The following is a 15,266-nucleotide window of genomic DNA, read 5'->3' as shown; positions in this document are numbered from 1 at the left end:
ATTATTATTATTATTACCTGACAGTAATAGTGATTATTACCTGTAAGTCATATGTGACCTAAATAGAAATATGAATACGAATAACAACAAGAACGACAAAGCACGACAATTAGGTCTATTATCAGTGCAGAATCGAACCCCATGTATAGTCATACACAAGGAAAGAGATAGTCCAAAACAGAGTCACTTCTTCCTGTGTTGACATAAATGCCCTCCCCCCAAATAGTTATACTGCAGCCATCATAACGCAAACTAGAATTCATTTTGTCGACGTACTTCAACTGTACACTAAGCTAAAACCTTCAAAACTCACTGATTCTAAGAGAGAGAGAGCTTGATAATATCATATGAAAATGTTGTAAATGAAAAAAGTATAGACTGAACGTAGACAGAGGCTTTAGACTCTACTGACAAACAGGAGAAATCACTCTTAAAGTTTCAGAAAATCAAGCACAGTTTTGTAATTCGAAGTTTAAAAATATATAAACAGTTCATGATGTAGCTCCCAAAACTTTGAGATAAGCCTGCTCAGTTCGAGACACATGGAAGGGTAAGGACTAGAGTTTTTGTTTGTAGGACTTAGTATTGTGTTTCATATTTTGAACGATGTGATGTGCCTTTTGCATTCTTCCTGAATAATACTCATGTTTCTAATTTTTCTTATATGTTTTAACAGTTTTTAAAATATAGCAAAAGAATAAAATAAAAATTATAATAATAAATCAGCTAATGCCTTTTATTCCCTTATAGAGAGTAAGGCGAGGCCTTTATATCCTATCTTGCTTTTGGAGACTGAGTGGGCAGTTCTCCACCGGTAACCAATCACAGATAGCTGGCCTATGCCTATCACTAAATATAGGCAGCCACCAATGAAGAGGCTGGCAAACAAGTGCTGCCATATCTTGGTATCTAACACTAACAGGATATGTTACTGACTGAAATAATGTGGGTACTACGGTCGATTTTCTTGAGTTTACGGGATGAAAAACCCTAGTTTCTGGGAAGAAAAAATCTGCTTGCCCGTGTCAGAGATCGCCTAACTTGGGAACCGGCCGAAAATAGGCTTAGAAAAGTCTAGTCGCCGATTGCCTCCAATCGGCGACTAGACTTGAATAAATAAAAATACTATATAACCTGCCTTTTGCTTTCTTTCTGAATAATACTCATGTTTCAATAAGAAATATGTACAAGTTTTGAATAAATTCTAGAAAAGGGGGGGGGCATTGCAGTCTCTACCACTGACCAATGAGCAATATCAGACTCAAGCCGATCAATGATTTTAAGCAGCATTCAATAAAGAGACTGGTAAAACAAGTGCTCCATCTTCTGTTGTCTAATCCTAACACCATATCTTATTGTGTGAAATAAATTTCAATTTCACCTATGTTTTAAAATTTTTAAAATTTAAACTAGAATAATTATTAATAATAATAATAATTATTATTATTATTATTATTATGATCCCCCCGAAGGAACACGGCCTTGTCGTGGCTGTGGAGCTTGCATGCTTCAGCGATGTTGATAGCTATTCTGGCAGTTGTATAGCTGCCAGCAGGGCCACCCTTGTCAGCCAGGTCTCAACTGAGGAACTAGACTAATGGTATTCCGTCCCCCAGCATAATGGTGAAAAGTAAGAAGAGATCCATATTGGATCAGTAGACGCCCGGGACATCAAGGACTGCATCAGATGTTGGGGATCCTGGGAATCAGGTGACAAATGGGCTACAGGACCCAACTCTCTTTGCTGGGCAATCAGGGCAGGAAGCTGAAAAGTGACTGGAAGAAACCAGACGTTAAAAATGACCTTTAGAAGTAAACAGAGAAGTTATGAAATATTTTTACAGATCAACACTAGGAAAACGAGGTTTTAGAAGTTTATGCACTTAATTTGGAAACAAAAATTCCCAGAATCTGCAATAACAGAACAAAGCCTTATGGACCAAAAGAATTTCATTTTCTGTAATAACAAAATATTTACTGAACTAGAGCTTCAAGAGTTATTTAATAAACCAACAACACCACTAGCAGCAAATCACCAGGAGGTAGATATATCAAACTTTGGAATTCAATAACAAAACATACCTCAGAATGTTTTTACAGAAGTGCAGTGTAAAACGAAGTCAGGGATATTGGAACATATGAACTCCATAACTGACCGTAAGACTACCACCAGCAAAAGCTTTCCATAAATCTAAGCTAAAACAGCTCCTCTCAGATGCATATACTGTGATTAAAACCATCACAACAAACAGCATATAGGAAACAAATGAGCTACTATACAGCACAGCTGATTATTAAAGTGAATCTTGGTTGCAAATTGCAAGGACAAAAGCCGAGGATAAAACAATCTGCACCATGGAAAATCCAGCTGGAACGAAAAGTCAACAAACTTCGAGCTGATTTGAGCAACTTGAAGATTTTTAAAGAAGGGGGGGGGGCTGAAAAATAATAACATCAAAAACAAACTGAATAACACATATAATTTGGCCAACAAAACAATTACTGAAGTTACTGAACAGCTAAAACAAAGAATTATAGCGATTGCACAGAAAATTAAAAGATAGAAGCAAAAATATTTTGTACAATTGCATATGCACAAAATATGCAATTTCGGCAGAACCAACGTCAGTTCTTTCAGTCTCTCCAGAGAAATGCAAATGCATACAATCATTCCCCAGAAAATGAAGAAACTCAAATTTTGGAAGACAATCTGGGGTAATCTTATCGAACACAATAAAGATGCCTCATGGATTAAGGAAGAATCAGAAATGAAACAAAAACAAATTCAAAATGTCATTATCACTAAAGAAATTGTCAGCGCACAACCTAGAAAATTAAAAAACTGGAGTGCATCTGGCAAAGACGAACTGCATGGATTTTGCTTTTGGTTAAAGCATCTAACCAATCTACATTATCGCATGTCAGAACAATTTAATTATTTGTTGCAGTCAGGATCAGTGGAAGATTGGATATCTCAGCGCACTTTTCACTTCAGATAAGGGTGCAAACCCAAGTAACTATCGCCCAATAACATGCCTACCAACTATGCTAAAGCTGTTCACTGCAATCATAGCAAAATAATCAGATTTATCCGATTGAACAAAAGGGCAATTTTCAAAAATCCAGAAGAACAAAAGACCAGATCCTTAATAATAAAATGATTTTTAGAAATTCGAAAAACTAACTTAAACATGGCATGGATAGACTATAAGAAAGCATTCGATTCCCTGCCACACTCCTGGATGCTACAATCACTACAAATATTTGGAATTAACAAAAACATATGTTCCTTTCTAGTGGCTGCTATGAAATCATGGAAAACAACTTGAGCTTAATAGTGAATAATGAACGATGCGGAGATATCAGCATTAAACGTGGAATTTTCCAAGGTGATTCCTTGTCACCACTGCCTTTTAACATTTCTTTGATACCTTTATCTATGATTCTGAACAAAACAAAACTTGGATATGAAATTCCTAAATGTAATATTAAAATTTCTCATCTATTGTATATGGATGACCTGAAGGAATATAGAAAATTGGCCTAGCAAATAGATTCTTTACTGAACACAGTTCGCATTTTTAGTCAGGACATCAAAATCGAATTTGGTTTAGATAAATGCGCAATTTTATATATTAAACGAGGAAAAATTAATGGCACTAGCAATTTTAATTTTGATCAAGAAAAATATATAAAAGCAATTTCACTGATGAACACTATAAATACCTATGAATATTAGACGCCAGTGGCATTCTCTACTCGAACGTTAAACAACAGGTAGCAGCAGAACACACCGAAAGAGTTAGAAATATTCTGAAAACAAAACTAAATGGATTAAACACAATTAGAGAACTGAATTCTTGGGCTATACCAGTGATCCGATACAGAACTGGCATAATAGATTGGACAAAAGAAGACCTGGACAAGCTGGACCGCAAAACTAGAAAATTAATGACTATGCATCATGCATTACATCACGAAGTGATGTTGACCGGTTGCACCCACCAAAGAGAATAGGTGGGTGGAGTCTGCTGCAAGTGAGACAGCCTATGGAAGAAGAAGAAATTAGCTTGAAAAGTTACATCGACAATAACTCTGAGCAAATGCTTCAAGCAGTTACACGAGAAACCTTCTTAAATCAACAGGAAACAAATCCGATTATAAAAAGGAACAGCAAAATAACCGATAAGTGCTCTGGAAAATAAACCTTTGCATGGTTAATTTCTTAGAGATACTGAGAACAAAAGTGACGTAAACAGGACGTGGCAATAGCTACAATATGGACATATTAAAAAAAAAAAAAACAGAAGGATATATTCTAGCAGCTCAAGAACAGGCATTACAAACTAATGCAATGAAAGCAAAATTTTGAACATCAATAATAACAGTAAATGCAGATTATGCGATCAGAAAGATGAGACTGTAAAACATCTAATCTGTGCCTGCAGCAAGATAGCTCAAACTGACTATAAATACTGCCATGATCAAGTGGCCAAAATAATTCATTAGCATGTATGCAAAAATATGCCTTTCCTACTTCTGATAACTGGTGGCAGCATAAAATAAAGACAGTATTGGAAAACGAAACAGCAAAAGTTCTCTGGGATTTTCGAATACAAACTGATCGACATTTGGAACACAATAGACCTGACATCACAATTATCGAACATTGACAGGTTTGGATTATTGATATTGCAGTACCCAGTGATAACAACATTAACAACAAAGAAATGGAAAAAAATACTAAATATCGAAGTTGGCCGACTGTGGCTTAAACACACCAAAGTCATCCCAATAGTTATCGGTGCACTTGGTGCAACTTCAAAGAAGCTATCCAACTATTTACAGCAATTAAACATCAACGAAGTGACCCCATATGACCTACAAAAAATAGGCATTACTTGGAACATTCCATATTTTACGAAGCTACCTGACAGACTATTCTTAGATTCTTGGGTAGAATCGGAATTGTTCGGTATCACCAGGCAAATTGTTGTTTAAATAATATTTGTTGTTTATATAATATTGTTTAAAGCTTGTTTTGAATGTGTGACAGTTATGTGAATAAATAATAATAATAATAATAATGAGCTAACGCCTTTTTATTCCTTTGTAGGAAGTTTTGTTCTCTTATAGCTATCAGCTAACGCCTATTTGTTCCCGTATAGGGAATAGGTGCGGCCGTTTACCCTATCTAACGTTTGAGACTGAGTGGGCAGTTCAATATCCACTGGTACCCAATCAGAGATATTGCTGGCCCAAGGCTATCACTGATTCATCGGTACGCAGTGAAGAAGGCGGCAAGCTAGTACCACCATTTCGTCTTCCCTAACCCTAACACAATATTTTTAATATCTGAAAATAGTACGAGTTCGACGGTCGATTTTCTTGAGTTTACGGGACGAAAAACCGCTAGACCGTCTAGAGATCGACTAACTCCGGAACCGGTCGAAAAAGGCTTAGAAAAATTTCCTCTGGTCGGCGACTAGATTTGAACCTCCAAGGCTCAATAAGCATTTTAATTAGGCCACACCTTGATTACTGGCATAACGCATAACGGTACTGACTTGATGGGTGAAGCATAAATGCTTTTCATATTCCCCTCCATCTAAAAAGGAAAGTTCTTTGGGTGGAGAATTATTGAGCTTTAAGCTCGCCCTGAAAGGGCAGTGAGATTAACTGTGTTCAGCTGAGCATAGAATTGACCTGGGTCTTGTACTTGTAGAAACCTGATTCATTATAGTCTGATGCTTGTTTGATCAGTGGGTTCGGATGATTAATTGTCTTATTGAAGAACTTTTCGGCTAGGTCATGAAGAAGAGATGTAATGTAGGGAATGCTGACGTCTCTGTGAATTTGCGAGTTTCTGATGAACCACGGAACATCCCAACTCATTCTCAGACATTTGTTTTGTATTCTCTGCAGCTTTTGAATATTTGTTTTAGAAGTATGACTCCAAGCAGGAGATTCATAAGTTATGACTGGGCGTATTACCATCTTGTATATGAGCAGTTTGTTCTGAGTATCGAATTTACTTTTTCTGTTGATCATGGGGTAGAGCTGCGCTATTGCTTTGGATGTCTTTGAACGTATGTGTTCTATATGGTTGGTGAATTGTAGTTTTTTATCCAGAATTACTCTAAGATATATGACTGTATTCTGCCATGGGACTTTAACATTTAGTAAATGTATATCTTCCTTGATTTGAGGCTTTTTTCTAGTGAAGAGTATGGCTGAGCTCTTCTGTGGATTGGTTGATTACTGGCACAGATCTGGATGCCATTAGTATTAACAAGATTGTAGCAGGTCTGTGGAATGAGAATGAATTTAGAGTCTATAGCCTTCAAAATTAGTTGATAGGCGAAAAAATAGAGACTTCATAGAAGCATTTAATTTATTAAAGGGTTATTATAGGATTGATACTGAATACCTTTTTGGTACATGGCAAGAAGGAAGATAGCAAAGGGTCGCCAGTGGAAGCTGTGCAAGAGTGTAGTTAGCAAGGATGTTAGGACTAGTTTTTTGCTTGGAGGTTGGTGAATGTGTGGATTGGATTTCTAGAGGTGGTTGCAACCTCTTCATTATTGAATGAGTTTAAGAAGAGATATAATAAATATCGTGTGAATAAGGGCAGGATTGGTTAGTCGAAGGCTACTGAGTATTGTTTTCTGTGGTCCTTCTGACGATAGATCAGAGGAGGCATGATGAGGGTGGTCTGTGAAATAGTAGAAGGTGGACAAGGTAGCTCATAGAAATATCTGGTTATTGAAGAAAACACTAACAAGTGGTGATAATATTTTCATCGTTCCTATTTATAAGTACTTGATACCGTCAGATCTGGATTACTATGCTCAAGTCCCGGTTTCCTATCCCAGAGGCAATTGCCCAAAATATATGACTGATCTATTGAATGCTCATTATTGCGATAGAGTGTGGATTTGTAGATTGAAAAAGATCATTGATAGTCAGAAAATAAAAGATATGATGGAATTGTTTAAGTTGCTAAAAGAGTTTTATAGATGATAATAATTTTATATAGATGTAAAGGAAATACCTGTAATCGTCATCTCTACAAATTGAGTAATAATGTGGTTAGCAAGGGTAAGGAATAGAGTTTTTGTTTGCTTAGAAATTGATTATCGAGAAGGATGAGTTGCCAGATCCAGCTTGAATGCATTATCAATCGAATAAATTCATGCAGGGATGCATTAGATAATGTATGAATTGTTCAGTTCTCGGTGTTGAGTTTTTAGTCTCCACGTAGGTACCAGTGCAATAATAACAACAATTTGCCGGTGTGAAAATACTATGGTGGTGGTGGTAGTGGTGGGCAGCAGATGGCGTTGGTGGAGATGATGGGGTTCGCTGTAGCTGGCGGATTGAGTGGTGGAGACGGAGAGTTGTACATTAGATGCCCTCCCTCAATGATCCTTTGATCTCTTTGGAAGTGTCACATAATAATAATAATAATAATAGTAGTAGTAGTAGTAATACTAATAATGAATCTATTTGCTTGGAAATCTTCCGGATATTGACCACATAGCTCTTCTCAATCTGAGGCACGGTGGTTACCATGACTGCCTCTGAAAGTTCCACTGATATCCTATAACTAGATTTAACACTATGAAATCCGAATCATTTTCATCACATTCACATGCTGCCTTAAATAATTATCTCATATAACCGTATAAAATATTATTTTCTTCTTTCCATGTGACCCTTCTCCTTTCAATCTGACCCCGTAGTTCAAGTCCATTATAATTACTCATCCTGGACTCATTTCTTTAATTGCATGCAGTAATAACAATATTTTGGATTTTTTTTTGGAGAACTGATGTTCTTTTTATGTGTATCGTGCTTAAATGAAGACGGTAAATATTAAAATTTGGCTACTTTTTTACATTTTAAAATTTGGCTATTTTTTATTGAATTTTCAATTCTTTTATTTATTTATTTTTTTCACATGAGAGAAATTGGATTGGATGTCGCTTTTACCGGTAGATTTGGATATACGTTCTGTTTCGCATGTTAGAAACAATGGCCAGTAAAAAGAAACGAAGTTCTATAAGTTATGTGTAAATATGCATATTGTTACATTAATTAAATTGGAATAAGTGTGCCTACTTTCGATGTATATGCTTCAATTATGATTGGTGTATTATTACCATAGAATTTCTACAGAATCAATGACTTAGTGTGTTGATATTTGAGTTGCGTCCCATTTAAGTTAAAAGAGTAATTTCTGTTGGACAGAGGTAAATAAATCCATTCAAATGTTCTAATTTGCAGTTGGTGTTTTGTGACGTTATTATTTATGATTTATATTTAGTGTTGTTAAGCTAAGCCAGTCCTCTCATTTTATCAAGCCGTTTTGGTTGAGTCGTGTCTTAATTCAGAGACTTTTTAAATTCAAGGTGGTGATTACTTTGAAAGTAATCACCACCTTTCTGGTTATAATCAGGGCCCATATATATGAGCCCTGATTATAACCAGAAAGTTTTTGGGAACAAAACGCATTTATAAAAGTTAAAAAAAAAAAAAGGAAAATAATAATGATAAATGGAAAAGTGCTTCTATAAAATGAACGGAATTAGTATTTTAAAAAAAGGGGGAGGGAGCACAAAAAGCTTGAAATTAGCACCTGTATTTTTGCACCAGCAGATAGGGAAAACCATTTAGAAAAAAAAAATGCAAGCTAATTTTTCATGCTTTCTAATTGTATGGTTTAAAGTTTAGGAAAGGTCAGTGATCGCCAGATTTTACTAAAGTAGGAGAGTCAGAAGGAGTCTCAATAAAGTGATTAGTGGTGCAGCATCTGTTAAAGTTAAAATTATTTTGTTTATGAAGTTTTTTTATTAGATAAAAATATTTATTTTGTTCATTCTGAAGCTTCTTGCCATGTACCAGTGGGCAAGTGTATTTGTTGAGCTCTGATTATAACCAGGTGACGTGCATAGATCAGAGGAGATGACACATTGGTGTCTGTGTGTGTATATATATATAGATTTTGCAAAAGTCTTTTTTAATTTGCCACATGATTAGCTGGGATGAATGGAGTTGAATATCTATTGTGCTGGATTGGCATTTGGTATCAGCGAGTTGTGTATAGGGGGAACGATATTGGAAGAGGAAAGTCACTAGTGGTGTGCACTAAGTGTCTGTTTTGGTACTGTAGGTGGCCTGATCAAGGCCTTTCATTATCATTAACATACAAGTTAAAGATATTGGGAAAAGGCTTGAAGGCGATATGTTTAGTTTGCAAGTGATGAAAAGCTGGGGAGTATTACAAAGTGTAAAGCAGATGTTGTGGCTTTGCAAGAGGATTTAAATAGATTCAGTGAATGGGCAAGTGAGTAGGGGTTGCCAGTGTGATGTTGCAAAATATTTCAGAATTTTGGAAGCAAAGATTGGATGCAGAGTATAATATAAATTTGGTGAGGATATCTTAGAGGAGATAAGGGATCCAGGAATGATTGGTGGATAAGAACATAAAGGGGACATGTTAAAATTCTGAGGACAATACAATGGACATATAGAAGTAAGGATATTATAGTTGTGTTGTGAAAGACCTTGATCTGGTCACCTATAAATTACTTTGCATTGATTTGGTCATCTGGGTTTTAAAAGGATGAAGAGATAATTGGAAAGGGTCCACAGATCATTAACGAACTGGTCCCTTGAATGTTGAATATGAAGAAAGATTGAGGAAATGAAATTTGCAGTCTTGTGTATGGGAAGATATAATTGGGACATATAGGTTAGTAAGGGGTTATTACCAGAGTAATGTGAATGGAATTTTTCATAGAATGGGGCGGGGGGGGAACAGGAGAGAACAAGAGGCCATTCTTGGAATCTGTATAAAGAGGGTGAGAAGTAGATTTTTCGCATAGAGTGGTGGGTGATTGTAATACATTGCCTGAGAATGTGGAGATCCTATGCCATAAATGTGAATGCATTTATGGCATAGGATCTCAGATAAAACATAGGATAAAAGTCAGCCATCAAACTACTCTCCCATTATCACCACCACAATGGAAAAGGTCACTGTGTTTGGTATTCAAAAGCTTACCAATTAGTTGCTGATTATGAGTGTGAATTCTGCACTCTTGATGTGTAATGGATAGTCAACCTTATCACATACCATGAACAAATTTAGAGAAACTTGTGTGTTTGCTCTTGACATTTTGGGAGCACTTGATAAGGTGTAGAGGCCTGCTTGTCTTCTCCTTTTCTGTTGAATTGCCAGTTTCCTCTCCGATTATTCATTGTGTCATGTTGGATGGTTTCCTCCTTTCATATTTCCACACCAATGCCAGAATACCCAGGAGCTTGATACTTTTGATCATGCAGTTCTTCCTATGTCTTAATGACTTTCTTTCACTAACTTCAAATATCATTCATTTTTGTTGATGACTGTGCACTTCATTTAGCTTCATTAAAAACTTTCTGGCATTATAATCCACGCTTCAGAATCATCAGTGTTACCAAAACACGATTCTGCTTTATTTCTCATAAGATCTCACTTCACTTCCCCTTATCTTTGATTATACCCATATCTCTAGTCAGTATTATCTTTCTCATCTCTGGCTAACTTTCTGCCTCTGTTCGTTAGAACAGCTTCCTTTGCATCACATTCTTCAAGGATTCTGAACCTGTGCTGTTTTCAAAAAGCATATCACCAGGTTCCTTCTTTCTTCTTGACCACCTTGCATGCTACTGTTATGTGATAGGTTTTGTGATGGTGCAAAGTTGATATATTATATTTAAAAAAAAAAAAAAAAAAAGAAAGAAACTTAGTATACAGTAAGTCCTTGTCTTACACAGATTCATAGATATACAGTTGTAGAATTTCAACTTGCGACTAGCAACACCATCTATCAAGTATCATTTTGTGAACGTAATATATAGCTAAAATATAGAGCCAGAAGGCTTAATTTTGTCACATGTAAGATAATAAAATGAAGAATATTATGAATCCAGTTATATTTTATAGCCAAATATAGAAAGAAACTTAAAGTTTCAAAAATTTGCGAAAGAGCTTATGAGAATATAACCTTTGGTATGGGAGTTAGTTATTTTGGTTTGCACTAGTTAAAAGATGCAAGATAAAAATTCCAAAGGCTATATTCTCATTAGCTCTGATAAATTTTTGAAACTTTAAGTTGCCTTCTATATTTGGCTATAAAATATAGCTGGATCCATAATATCCTCCATTTTAATAACAGATGAAATATTTTATTGTAAACAAAATATAAATTCTAAATATGTCTTAGAAATGTAAAAGTGATGAAAATACCTCTATTCCTAATGATAAGAAGAGGGTCATCATTATAACTATAGAGTATAAAAAGTGGCAATCACTAAATGGCATGGAAAGGTAATAAGTTCGTAGCCTTTGCTCATGCTTACGAAATGAATGATCCACTGTTTAGAACTATTATAAAAGAAAAAGTTCACATTATGCAGCACGTAAGTTCAGTCTGTGTAATCCACGATCACTTCCAAGAAAAGAGACATTAATGGAAGAAATGGAAAACGTTATTGGTAATTTTGATTAAAGACATGCAACAATGAATGATGAGAAGAGAAAAACAGATACTGATTGCATGCTATAAACTGATTTATGATGAGGGGAAAAAAAGCAGCAGTAGTATGGAATGTACATGAAACTAATACAAACAGTATTACATATTCATAATGAATATGTAATACTGTTTGTATTAGTTTTCTTTTGATTGCATATACTCTTTGATATTTAATGTACTATACGTGATAGAACACTGAATAAACCTTCATTTTCTTAGAGTAGTTTTATATTCATAAGAGAAACCTGTTGTTGCATTAATTATCCTTTGAAACAAACATATTTATCACTATTTGACTTATGTGGAAACCTTCAGAATGAATTAACCAATACAGTTGAGGATTTAATATTCTAAATATAGTTATTTAATCCCCCCCCTCTCCCCTTCCTTTTGGAATAAAACCTCTTTCACTGGAATGAAATACCCTAATAAACAAGTGGTCATCATAATCTGTATTCTAGATGAAATCCAGTCTGTATTATAATAATTATCTGCTTGGCACTTGCTAAATTAATATATCCAAACATTTTTTGCTCTTCTTATCCTCTATTCCATTACCTAAGCAACATCAACTGAATATCAAGTCCTAATGACATCTTCCTCACACTATTTAAAGCCATAATTGGCAGGATATCTTTTGTCATTATATTTTACTACTAGGTAATAATCTTTGTATATATATCTAATCTGTTAAAGCTACATACTCTCTCCTCTGTTCCTATTAGCCACACACACACACATGCATCTGTTACTCTCTCTCTAGTTTCCACTCTGCTGTGTGACATCTCATCATCCAAGGTGCAGTTCTCCATGAGCCTTTCCTGCTATCCTCACCTTTGCTCACAGAAAAAAAAAAAAGCAACCTATTTAAGTCTGTATCCTTCCTGTACTATATATTCCAGATAACCACATATTTCAAATCCCTTTCTTACTTGTTCTCACTATCATGCCATTCATTATTATTGGCCATTAGAGTAGTGCATACAAAATCTCCTTAAGAATTCTTGATTGTATACAGAAGAGGGAAAATCCACCCAATTGGTGAATTATGCTTTTTTTTGTATTCTCATAGGCATTGCTTCATGGAACTGGCTACTACCATTCCTGTACTTTCCTCTAATCATGTAAGAACACAGGCAGCCAGTCAACATCTGCAGTCCTATTTTAAACATATTGAACCAAACTCATTTTTTTTTTCTTCATTCTATCTACCTCTGCTCTTTGGAACAGCCTTCCAAACACTGTTTTTCTCAATAAACATAATCCTCAGCTTTTCAAGAACTTTTCAATAGATTTCTTCTTTTCTTTAACCACATGACCAGATATGGCACACTGCTGTGTTATAGGTCTTGTGACCTCTTGTGTGCAGGGTTATATATATATATATAATTATCTCTCTAAATTGTATACCCAACAAAAATATTACAAATTATAAAAAGCAGTTAAAATAAACAGCTTTTGTTTTCATTGTAAACTATTAAGTTCAAAGGAGTAAAGGGCTCTTACAGCTTTTAACTAATAGTTTCTCTTATAATAATAAGAAAAACAAAAAATACTGACATATTTTCTAAATTCATTATTCAAAAAAATGTAATTTGAAGAAATGGCTAATTGTTGAAATTTTTTTGTAATTGTTATTTTGGTTTTTCTTTTCTCTTTTTTTTTTTTTTTTTTTTACAAAGAAATAGTATAAAGATGGACACCAAGGAGATATAGAGAACACCAAAGTGGTACCAGAAGGGCATTATTATGAGTAGACATCTTTAAATATTTAAAATCAGTAGTTCAACAGGGTGAAAAATTAAAAAGAACATAACAAAAAGATTATTGTTGGATTCTTGGCATGGAAACAGGGTAATAGAATCATGTGACCATTAGATGGCAGTATAGTTGAGGAGGCAGTTTTTATAATTTTGTAATAAATTCTGTATTGCTTTCTAATTTGGAATGCCACATAGAGCTTTCATAGCTCAGTAATGATGATGCCCTTTGATGGGAAAGATATGCGTTTGAATTCCATCTAGGATGCAGAAAGTCTTTGTAATGTTTTTTCATCTGAAGGTAAATTAATCAGTTTCATAAGGAAATGGCATTTCAGGGTCATTCCTCCTAGAAACATGGGTTTTTTTCATCCAGCAAGACAAACAAACTGACCAAATAATACATACAGTTGATTGACATAGCAGAAATGATGATAGGATTAATTGTCTTATCAGAGCATGAATTTGGTTTTTGAGAATCAAAGTTATTTTGATTGATAGATCACTGAAAACACATTGAGGGGAAGATGAATAATGTAATAAAGACAAAAGTACCACATACACAATTTTTTTTGTGAGCAAAAAACATATATAATAAATAGTAACTCAACCACCTTAAAGAAACCTCAGAACAAATAGCATGAATTCTTCAGAAATTCACTCTATACACTTCCTTCAAACCAGCACAGTGTGTCTCCTTTCTTACTATCTGCAAAGGATACATTACCACCTCTCCCCTTACCAGGTGTCTGTCAGGTATCCTGCTCATGTCATTTTTGCTATTTCGGCTAGACTGGCCATTCTGCTTTGATTAGAATCCAAGAACATTGACTATATTACATTTTAGGAATCCAACAAGTCTGGCCTTGTTTCTCATACTATTCACACTAGGCATGGAGTTCTTTGGAACCAGACAAAGATTCGTCATTCCAGCAGGTTCAAATTTGATCATCTTTTCCTTGAAACATGAAATGCTACGAAATCATCTGAACCTTAAGCGCTCACCAATCTAAGTTTTGGGAAGTGATCACTATTAATCGTTCATAATTATTTTTTATTTATGCAACTTTTAAATTGTTTCTTTGAACTAATAGTGTAATCATACTCAGGGCCTCCTTATCCATTGGGCTAAATGGGCTTGCTATTGAACCAAGGGTGCTTAAGACCTGAGTAGCTTTTTTTTCTGTGTGTATTTTTATAAATACAAATAAACTACCATTATTATATTATAAATATTGTTGAATTAAATAAAAATGTACAATGTCCATATATTGAAGATAATTTTTTTTTGCAGTGAAAGTTATTTAATTAATTATATGTATTATTTAATTATTGCTCAATGCAATGTGATGAAGGCACAACATTTTTTTAGCCCATGGCACTCTAAACTTGTTAAGATGGCCCTGATCATACTTCAGCTGTGACTGAGACAGCTAGTATACTTGCTTTATGACTCATTCTTGTGATTTGTGTTTTGAGAGTAGTTACTTGTCTGTCTCTCTAATATCCATGTAAAGTTGAATGAAATATATTGGCGATTTTGAATAATATTCTATATTTCTTTATATGCATAAGCTGTGAAAATTTATCATCATCATCATCATCATCAAATTCCTGCCATATACCCTCAAGGGGTGTACAGGATATGACAGTACTACATGAAAAAATTACATCATTACTAACTTCCTATCTACAATTTTCCTCCAAATCAGTCTCTGTTACTTGTCAAGACTCCAATATTATCAGATCCTATATTTCTATCGTCTAAGGCACTTTGTACCGTATCAATCCACCTATATCTTGGTCTTCCTCTGGGTCGTTTTCCTGCCAACCTGGCAGAGAACACTTGTTTTGCTAATCTTTCCTCTCCCATTCTATTTAAGTGACCATACCATCTGAGATTAGCTCTGCTAACGCATTC

General features: G+C 34.9%; 1 protein-coding gene across 1 annotated transcript in view; it reads left to right on the top strand.

The window, feature by feature from the left end:
• The first annotated feature begins 8,116 nt into the window (after nt 1-8,116).
• LOC150106556 (uncharacterized) overlaps nt 8,117-15,266 on the top strand; it is a 95,172-nt gene continuing 88,022 nt past the window's right edge. The window contains exon 1 of the mRNA XM_090393204.1: nt 8,117-8,255. The gene's annotated coding sequence lies outside the window, so the exon portion shown is untranslated. The remainder of the gene's footprint in view (nt 8,256-15,266) is intronic.

The sequence above is a fragment of the Typopeltis vanoorti genome, chromosome 5 (genome assembly GCF_054136105.1).
Source record: "Typopeltis vanoorti isolate ZY-2024b chromosome 5, IOZ_Tvanoo_1.0, whole genome shotgun sequence".
Lineage (NCBI taxonomy): Eukaryota > Metazoa > Arthropoda > Arachnida > Uropygi > Thelyphonidae > Typopeltis > Typopeltis vanoorti.
Note: the sequence above shows the minus strand (reverse complement) of the source record. Positions and strands in the feature narration are given on the sequence as shown.